Source organism: Bison bison, unplaced genomic scaffold (genome assembly GCF_000754665.1).
Source record: "Bison bison bison isolate TAMUID 2011002044 unplaced genomic scaffold, Bison_UMD1.0 scf7180017864263, whole genome shotgun sequence".
Classification (NCBI taxonomy): Eukaryota; Metazoa; Chordata; class Mammalia; order Artiodactyla; family Bovidae; genus Bison; species Bison bison.
Window position 1 is genome coordinate 10257207 of NW_011494835.1, and position 10025 is coordinate 10267231.

Consider the following 10025-nt stretch of genomic DNA (forward strand, 5'->3'; position numbering starts at 1 on the left):
ACAGTTCCACAAAAATCCAAAGTAACTACTTACAGGCAGCTGTACAGAACTGTGCATGGAGATAATAGCAGTGCCAGCTTAGAGTGGCATTTTAACTTTTAAATGACTTAATATTTGAAGCATATTGAAATGACTGCCATTGACATAGTCTTCTAAGTTATAATCATCAGTGCCATCATCATTATTACTTTTTATTCCTACTTTTCCTAATTACATGTGAGTGTTGTTTCTGATGCTTCTGTTTCAGGCACACTTCACTGACAGAAACTCAGTATATCTACTGTGCCTACAGGAGGAGCAGGAGGGAGCAGCTGGTGAAGTAACCAGGAGCAGGAAGCATGATATAGTCTCTGTAGACACAGACACATTGCACCCACATTTACTTAAACACACACATGTGGAGAGGGCTGTCAAGAATGGTGAAGACTATGAGATTTTATCCCACTTGCAGGCTAACAAGGTAGCCTGTCACAGTGTCATACATGGTGGCAGATACCCGAATCAGAGATAAAGGACTTTATCACTCATGGCGCAGCAGGCAACTTGAGCTTCATGTTCTCATAGAGAAAACCTTGCTCTCCAGGCCCCAAGAATGATGGAGAGGTGGGCCCTTTTGGACACTGCATACAGAGTGGATTGTCTCCCACATGAGAACAGCTTAGAGTATCACCAATCTTACAAGAGAATCGCCAACTCTTACATCAGATGGGGACATTATTATCCTGGACAGCAAATCCATTCACCTTCTCTTCTGAAGAGGGGTACTATCTCTGCTTCCTAAGCCTGTTTCCTATTGTACTAAAGGTAAGCATAGACAAAGTCAGATACTAGACATATAAAAACAACATTTGGGAGAATGGCCTCCAAAAAAGCACATGGATTGACATGACATCTATTTTGGTCTCCAATCTCCCTTAAGATGTATGGTAACTTTGATGTTGCAGGGAATTTACTAAAATGTATTCTACTTCAATTATTTAAAGTAATGCTGTAATGATAAATAAACCTCCAAAATCCAATAGCCTAATGTGGTAGTTACATGAAGTATATCTATTGCTATGATAATATGAAGTCCAAAATGATAGCTCCTAATAAGTAGACAATTCTTCAAATAAGGGAATGTGTACAAATTCTTTTTGTTGTTTTAGTCACTAAATCATGCCCAGCTATTTTGAGACCCCCATGGACTCAGCCACCTCTGTCCATGGGATTTCTCAAAGAAGAAGATGGGAGTGGGTTGACTTTCCTTCTTCAGGGAATCTTCCCAACCCCAGGATCAAACCATGCATCTCCTGCACTGCAGACATATTCTTTACCACTGAGTCACTGGGGAAGCTCCTTAAGAATTCTTGCTTATTCCATATTATGGCTCTAATATCCTCAGCAAAAGTCTCCCAAGTGTGCCATAGGCTTGGTCTCCATTTCAGTTATCTTAAAGGAGAAAGGATCTCAGTGGATCCCATGTGTTGGGATTTTATAGACAGAACTCTGACATACATCATTTCACCCTCATTCTACTTATAGTCAACCCGATAGTCATATGGCCACATCTAAGAGCAACAGAAGCTAAGAAATGAAGTCCAGTTTTGTGTAGAAGAGGAGAAACTCGTCTTGTCAATTTGATAGCCTCTTACACATTCAACTCAGATCTGTGAGTGCTCAGTTGCTTCCACCTCTGCAGCCCCACAGACTGTAGCCCACTAGGTATCTCTGTCCATGGGCCTCTCCAGGCATGGATGCTGGAGTGGGTTGCCATGCTCTCCTCCTGGGGATCTTCCCTACTCAGAGATTGAACTAGCGCCTCTTGTGTCTCCTACATTGCAGGTGGAAATTGTACTGCTAAGACACCAGGGAAGCCTCTCAACTTACATAAGTGCGTCTTAAATTTACATTTTTTAAAACCCATATATAGAAAAAAAATTATATATACATTTAATTTCATTTTGAATTTTGCTGTGTGCCTTAAGTAGATCCACTATGGTACAGAATTAATTTCAAGTTAGTTTTCCACAATTTGAAAGTAATTTTGATGTGATACAAATACATTATTGGTTAATCCTTCATATCAGATGTAGAGATTTGGAGGATTAAAAAGATTGATTTAAAGCCAACTCAGAAAAATATTTATGCATGCATGAATAACTCATTGCCATAAAGTAGAAGAAATTTAAAAATTGGGATATTGAAGTGTCTATATCCAAAGGAATCAAAACAATTTCAGGGAACTAAGGTTTGTCTAAAGTATTGTTTTAATATTTAGAGGATAGTAATGCAACTTGGTTGATTATAATCACCCTGGCTCAACTTATTTTTCCATCCTGCATGCAGAAAAGAAATGGAAAAGTGAATAATGCTTGGCAAGGTCATCCTTTGGGAGCCCTTGGCCACATGGGGCAAAATAGGGAGAGTGGAACAGCTTTTTACTAGTAAAATGTGACTTGGTGATGTCTTAGGTCACTAAGCAGTTTAACCAGAAATTCATCCTACGTTGTGGGGAACTAGAAAGCTGAATAGTTCTGGGGATGGAAGATAGCAGGTTTTCCTGTACCTATACCTTTTACTCTGAATTAAATTTAGTTTTGCTTTTAATCAGTTCATTTTACTTTCTCATATTTATAACCTTACTCTGATAATTGCATTGTGTAAGTGTTTTTTGAGCATGATCTTTGTTTTCATCTTCCCATATTTTTCCTCATTGTTCAGTCACCAGTTTTCCTTGTTGCTATGTGCAGTTTCTATGGTATCCTTTGCCATTAATTTTGTTTCTCAAAATAACCTCCTCTCTTTCTCTTTGAGAGGAAGCATCACAGAATGAATAAACATTTCTAATCCAAGATAATATCAGAAGGTTTTAGCCTTTAAAAAAAAAGAAAAAAGGTATCATGATCCCTAAACTAGTAAGGCAATGGCACCCCACTCCAGTACTCTTGCCTAGAAAATCTCATGGACAGAGGAGCTTGGTAGGCTGCAGTCCATGGGGTCGCTACTAGTTGGACAGGGCTGAGAGACTTCACTTTCATTTTTCACTTTCACACATTGGAGAGAGAAATGGCAACCCACTCCAGTGTTCTTGCCTGGAGAATCCCAGGGATGGGGGAGCCTGGTGGGCTGCCGTCTATGGGGTCGCACAGAGTCGGACATGACTGAAGCGACTTAGCAGCAGCAGCAGCAGCAGTTGGTTTAGTGAGTACTGGAAACATCCCCTTTACATATATGAAGTAACTATATAAAGTGGAAATTTGGAAAAAGATAAGAACTCCATGTGTTATCTTCATTTAACTCTCCCTGTTCAAAATCTCTTATAGCATGTTCTTCCTTCCAACAACAACAAAAAGAGCTTCCATCGATTTAGTGCTTACTGTTTGGGACTCAAGGCCAAGCACTTCTTCCTCTACCGCACCAGGGTTCTGGCTGAAGAAATATATACATCAGGATTTCCAGCCAAATGGGAATCAAGCAGCATTTTTTAAAATTTGTACCAGCAACTTAAAATGCCAAATGTAAGGCTGTCTTTTACATGCTATTGCGAAGAACAAGATAAGGGCTTAGATCAGTGTCTGAAATGACATCTTCTCCATCATAAGCCAACTTTCACCTTTGAATCTTCCTGTGCTTCAGCTGGATCTGAAGAAGTCCAGGTGGCCACAAGGGAGAGAACTGTGATTGTCTAACCTATAAAAACCCTATAACCTATAAAAGCAAGAGAGGTCCTCTCAAACCTATAAAAGCAAGAGAGTTCCAGAAAAACATCTACTTCTGCTTTATTGACTATGCCAAAGCCTTTGACTCTGTGGATCACAATAAACTGTGGAAAATTCTTCAAGACATGAGAATACCATACCACCTGACCTGCCTCTTGAGAAATCTGTATGCATTCAAGAAGCAATAGTTAGAACTGGACATGGAACAACAGACTGGTTCCAAATAGGGAAAGGAGTATGTCAAGGCTCTATGTTGTCACCCTGATTATTTAAATTATATGCAGAGTACATCATGTGAAATTCTGGACTGCATAAAGCACAAGCCGGAATCAAGATTGCTGGCATAAATATCAATAACCTCAGATATGCAGATGACACCACCCTTATGGCAGAAAGTGAAGAAGAATTGTAGAGCCCCTTTATGAAAGTGAAAGAAGAAAGTGAAAAAGTTGTCTTAAAACTCAACATTCAGAAAACTAAGATCATAGCATCTGGACCCATCACTTCATTGCAAATAGATGGGGAAACAGTGGCAGACTTTATTTTGGGGGGCTCCAAAATTACAGCAGATGGTAACTGCAGCCATTAAACTAAAAGACGCTTACTCCTTGGAAGGAAAGTTATGACCAACCTAGACAGCATAGTAAAAAGCAAAGACATTACTTTGCCAACAGAGATCCATCTAGTCAAGGCTATGGTTTTTCCAGTAGTCAAGTATGGATGTGAGAGTTGGACTATAAAGAAAGCTGAGCACCAAAGATTGATGCTTTTGAAATATGGTGTTGGAGAAGACTCGAGAATCCCTTGGACTGCAAGGAGATCCAACCAGTCCATCCTAAAGGAAATCAGTCTTAAATATTCATTGGAAGGACTGGTGCTGAAGTTGAAACTCCAATACTTTGACCAGCCAGCGTGAATAACTGATTCATTGGAAAAGACCCTGGTGCTGGGAAAGACTGAAGGCAGGAGGAGAAGGGGATGGCAAAGGATGAGATGGTTGGATGGCATCACTGACTCAATGGACATGAGTTTGAGTACACTCCAGGAGTTGGTGATGGACAGGGAGGCCTGGCGTGCTGCAGTCCATGGGGTCACAAAGAGTTGGACACGACTGAGTGACTGATCTGAACTGAACCTATAAACTACCCTACCAGGATTTTCTTGTGATAAAGGAGTAAGAATTCTGGATGCTTTTTACATATATTTTATATAAGCAATAATAATACTAAAAAGATGATGTTTGAGACAAAGTATGAGACATGCTGTCCAATGAATGTCAAACTTATCCTAATCAGGTTAGTACCTCTGCTACTTTGGGAATTAATAAATATATGCACTGCAAGAAAGTTATGAATGTAACTTCCTCCCTTTCTGGTCAAGGCAGGAATAGGGAGAGAAGAATAATCAGTTTTCCCTACACTCACAATATGCTATTGTGCTAAACAATTTACATTTTGTAATATCTTTATCTCACTGCTGTTATTATCAGATGTTATTATGGATATGAAATAAAGAAATGTGTTATAGTAGGTGAACCCATCATTTGACTGTGTTTCTTCACATCCATCCCTTTCATTCCTCTGCCCTATTTGTATCATAAAAAAATAACCTGTACAGATTACACTTCCACAGCTGGAAGAAACTGACAAGAAGTGCTGGCAAGGGATGGGAAACAAGAAGAAGGAAGAGGCTTGGTGTTTTCTCCTCCTTGCTCCTGAGTTCAAATGTCATATAGTTGTAGCTCCACTTTCTTAAAGTTTCCATCTCCCTTGGGCAGCCCCTTTCTCTGAGATCCAGCTTCTGACGGGAGGCTCTCTGGATGGTTCACCAGACAAATCTTAAATTCCACTTCCTCTGAGATTCAAAGCAGGCAGCAAAGATGTAATATTATCTTCTCTCTTTCTAATATCCCATTAGCCCGAAGAGTAGAGAGAGCTTTCTTTAGTTTGTAATATCAGACTCACTTTTGCTTTATTTAGGTGACTATCTCCAAACTCATATGGTCTAAATTCTTTTGAACTAAATGTGTAGGTTCCAAATTCCTTGAATGAAAGACCAGAATGTTAGGCTCAATTATCCAATACTCACTGGTGAAATATTTTTTTTTCTATATCTCATTATTTCTAGAGAATAGTGTATTATATTACTTGTTAAAATTTGTACAGTACAGAGTAAGTATAACACATTAATTAAGAATTAGCCTTATAGTAGAGGGAGATGAACTGAGTTATTCATTCAACAAATATCCATTGTGTTCTTTGAGTACCACCTACATATCAGATATCTAGTGAAGAGGACAAATGTGATCCCTACTTTCAATTGGTTCATAATCTCTCTATGTTTCTGACTTTTTGTAATATTTGAGTGAAGAGTAGGGGGTTCAAAGTAAGTATTTTCCACAAAAATTAGATTAAGAAAATTTTCAAATAAAGTAGAAAGGTTTTTATAGTAAATATCCATAACTCATCACCCAAATTCTAAAAATTAATATGAACTATTCTTATTTTATTATGTGTGTGTATTTCTATATATCTCTGGCTCTATTTATGCAACATGTAATCTTTTTCTGGGTATACTTTAAAGTAAATTGTAGATGTCGTATACTTCTCTCTAAACACTTTAGCATAAATATCATTGACTAGTTAAATATTTTAAAAGCTTTTTCTTGCATAAAATTACTTCCTTAAATATACAAGTTATGTACAGTGAAACACACAAACTTCCTTACACATTAAGCTGAGTTTTGAGAGATGTATATTTTAATACTTCAAACTCATGATACAGAGCATTTTGATCACTATCAGAAAATTCTTTATATCACTTAATAGTCAATTCTTGTCTACTTTCCCTTGAGGATGCCACCGTTCTGATTTTATATAACGTGATTTAGATTTTCCTCTTCTAAGAACCTCTAATAAATAGAATTATACAATATATACTTTGTGTACGATTTCTTTCATTCAATATCATGGCTTTGAAAGACATCCATGTCATTTTGTGCTTCAGCAATTCATTAATTTTTATTGTTCACTATTATTCCTTTGTTTGAATACTCTTCATTTGTTTTATTCATTCACCTTTCAAATGACTCCTGGATTATTTCCAGTTTTTGGCTATGATGAATAATGCCATGATTTAAAATACAAGTTATTCAGCATCAGCAAATAAAACAATAAAAAATAATAGAATATCATATATTTAAAGCTGTCTTGTAGGATGTATATTTCCTCCAGTGTTGAAAATGCTAGTCATAGAGTACATGTATATTTAGATTTGTTTGTTTGTTTTTTAAAGTCCTGGTTCATATTCTCCCCCAAAATTGTAGCTACGCACCAATGACACATGAAAGTGAAAGTGAAGTTGCTCTGTTGTGTCTGACTCTTTGTGACCCAATTGTAGCCCTCCAGGCTTCTCCTTTGTTCATGGGATTTTCCAGGCAAGAATACTGGGGTGGGTTCCCATTTTCTTTTTCCAGGGGATCTTCCTGACCCACGGATCAAACTCAGGTCTCCCACATTGCAGGCAGACTCTTTACCCTCTGAGCCACCAGGGAATCCCAAGAATACTGGAGTGGGTAGCCTATCTCTTCTCTAGCAGATATTCCTCAGTTCAGTTTACTTAAGTCGCTCAGTCGTGTCTGACTCTTTGCGACCCCATGAATCGCAGCACGCCAGGCCTCTCTGTCCATCACCAACTCCCGAAGTTCACCCAGACTCACGTCCATCGAGTCAGTGATGCCATCCAGCCATCTCATCTTCTGTCGTCCCCTTCTCCTCCTGCCCCCAATCCCTTCCAGCATCAGAATCTTTTCCAATGAGTCAACTCTTCGCATGAGGTGGCCAAAGTATTGGAGTTTCAGCTTTAGCATCATTCCCTCCAAAGAAATCCCAGGGCTGATCTCCTTCAGAATGGACTGGTTGGATCTCCTTGCAGTCCAAGGGACTCTCAAGACCTAGGAATTGAATCAGGGCCTCCTGCATTGTAGGCAGATTCTTTACCAGCTGAGCTATCAGGGAAACCGTTAATGACATATGAGAGTTCTGGTTGTTCCACATCCTCAACAAAGCTTGGTGTGATAATTCTTTTAATTTTGTCCCTTTAATCCATGTGTACTAGTACTTTATTGCAATTTAATGTGAATTTACCCAATGGCTAATAACATTGAGCAGTTTTTCCTGCATATTGTCCATTTTTAAATCTTCTTTTGTTAACTTATAAAAATCATTTTTCCAGTTTTTACAGGGATTGTTTACTTTTCAGTGTCGAGTTCTAGAAATTATTTATATATCCTGGAAACCAAGACATGTTTCACAAGTATTTCTTTTAAGCTGATAAAAGGTTTTCCTTTTCATTTTATTGGCAATGCCTTTTGGGGAATGGATGTTTTTATTTTTGATGAGTTTTTTAAAAAAAGCTAATCTAATTCATTTGATTTTTAAAATGTTTTCATTGCCACTGTTTTATTTAAGAAATCTTTGTCTATTCCTGAAACATAAAAATACTCTCCATATGTTTGCCCATAAAAGGTGTTATAAACATAGCTTTCAGGTTTAGGTCTATGGTTTATCTTAATTTTCGTGTATGGTAAGCAATAGAGGCTAAAATTCTGTTTTCTTTTGCATATAAATATCTTGTAATTCCAGTGCAAATGGTTGAAAAAGATACCCTACCCCTGATAGGATTGCTTTAGTGTCTATGATGAAATTTGCCTGAGCATGTAAGTTGGTCTCAGTTTCTGGATTCTCTCTTTTATCTATCATTCTCTTTGTAAATCATGCACTCTTGATGCTGTATCTCTATAGTAAATATTATAGTCATGTAGTGTAAGTTATTCATCTTAGTTCTTATTTTTCAAGATTACTTTGGAGAGTATAAGTCTTTTCATTTCCATATAAATTTTATAATTTTATATTCATTTCTAAAAATTCTCTTTTAGTTTTATACTTGTAATTGCAATGAAATTATAGAATTGCAATAAAATTGGTGGAGAACTGACAACCTAAAAATAGTATGTCTTTCAGTTCATGAACATGGTATATATCTTCATCTATTCAGCTATTCTTTAATTGTTCTAAGCAATAAATGTCTTATGCATGGTTCGTTTAATTGAAATACTAAGATATTATGTTTTTATCTTTTATCAATTTTGGTAAATTTATAACTCTGTTTAACACTTTGGTAGTGAAGTGTGCTGGCAATTATTTCTCTTAGATACTTACTTCTAAAAATATCTTTAGCCATTATTCTTGAAGGATATTTTCAATAGATTTAGCATTCTAGGCTATTTTTTCCCCTTTTGGCATTTAATATTGTTATCTAATTGTTTTCTGTGGCTTCTGTTGAGAATGCAACTATCATCTGAATCATTCCCCTGGATATACTGCATTACTTCTGTCTGGATGTTGTCAAGACTTTTATTTATTTTTGGTTTTAAATAGTTTTACTATGCTGTGTCTAGGCTTGTTATTCTTAACATTTCGTCAACTTGATTTCTGATCTTACTTTCACCAAATTGTAAAAATTTTCACTCATTATTTTTTTAAACTTTCTTTCTGCCATATTTTTCTTCATATTAATCAACCAGTATTTGTTTGTGTTCTCTTTTTCCCGAACTTTTTATTCCTTATGGTATTCAATTCAGATCATCTTTATCAATCTATTTCCAGACTCACTTTTTCATTAGTCAAATTTAAGTCCATTTTTCAGATATAATATTTTTCAGCTCTTTATTGTCTCATACTCATTTTTGTAGTTTTTATTGTTGAAATTTTCATTGCTTGTTTCATTGAATTCACATTTTTTTAACCTCATTTATCATAGTTATAGTACTGCTTCTAAGTGTTGTTATTTCCAACATCTTGGGATTAATATCTGTTTTAGTTTTTTTTTTTTTTTTTTCATGAAGAATGGATCAGTCTTCCTTATTCTTTATGTATCGGGTAATTTCAACTTTTCCAAGACTTTATGAAGGATATATTTTGGAGGCTGTGAATTGTGTTATATTCCCCTGAAGAATATTGATGTTTTTATTTTAACAGGCAGCTATGTATGGATGTGAGAGTTGGACTGTGAAGAAAGATAAGCACCAAAGAATTGATGCTTTTGAACTGTGGTGTTGGAGAAGACTCTTGAGAGTCCCTTGGACTGCAAGGAGATCCAACCAGTCCATTCTGAAGGAGATCAGCCCTGGGATTTCTTTGGAAGGAATGATGCTAAAGCTGAAACTCCAGTACTTTGGCCACCTCATGCAAAGAGTTGACTCATTGGAAAAGACTCTGATGCTGGGAGGGATTGGGGGCAGGAGGAGATGGGGACGACAGAGGA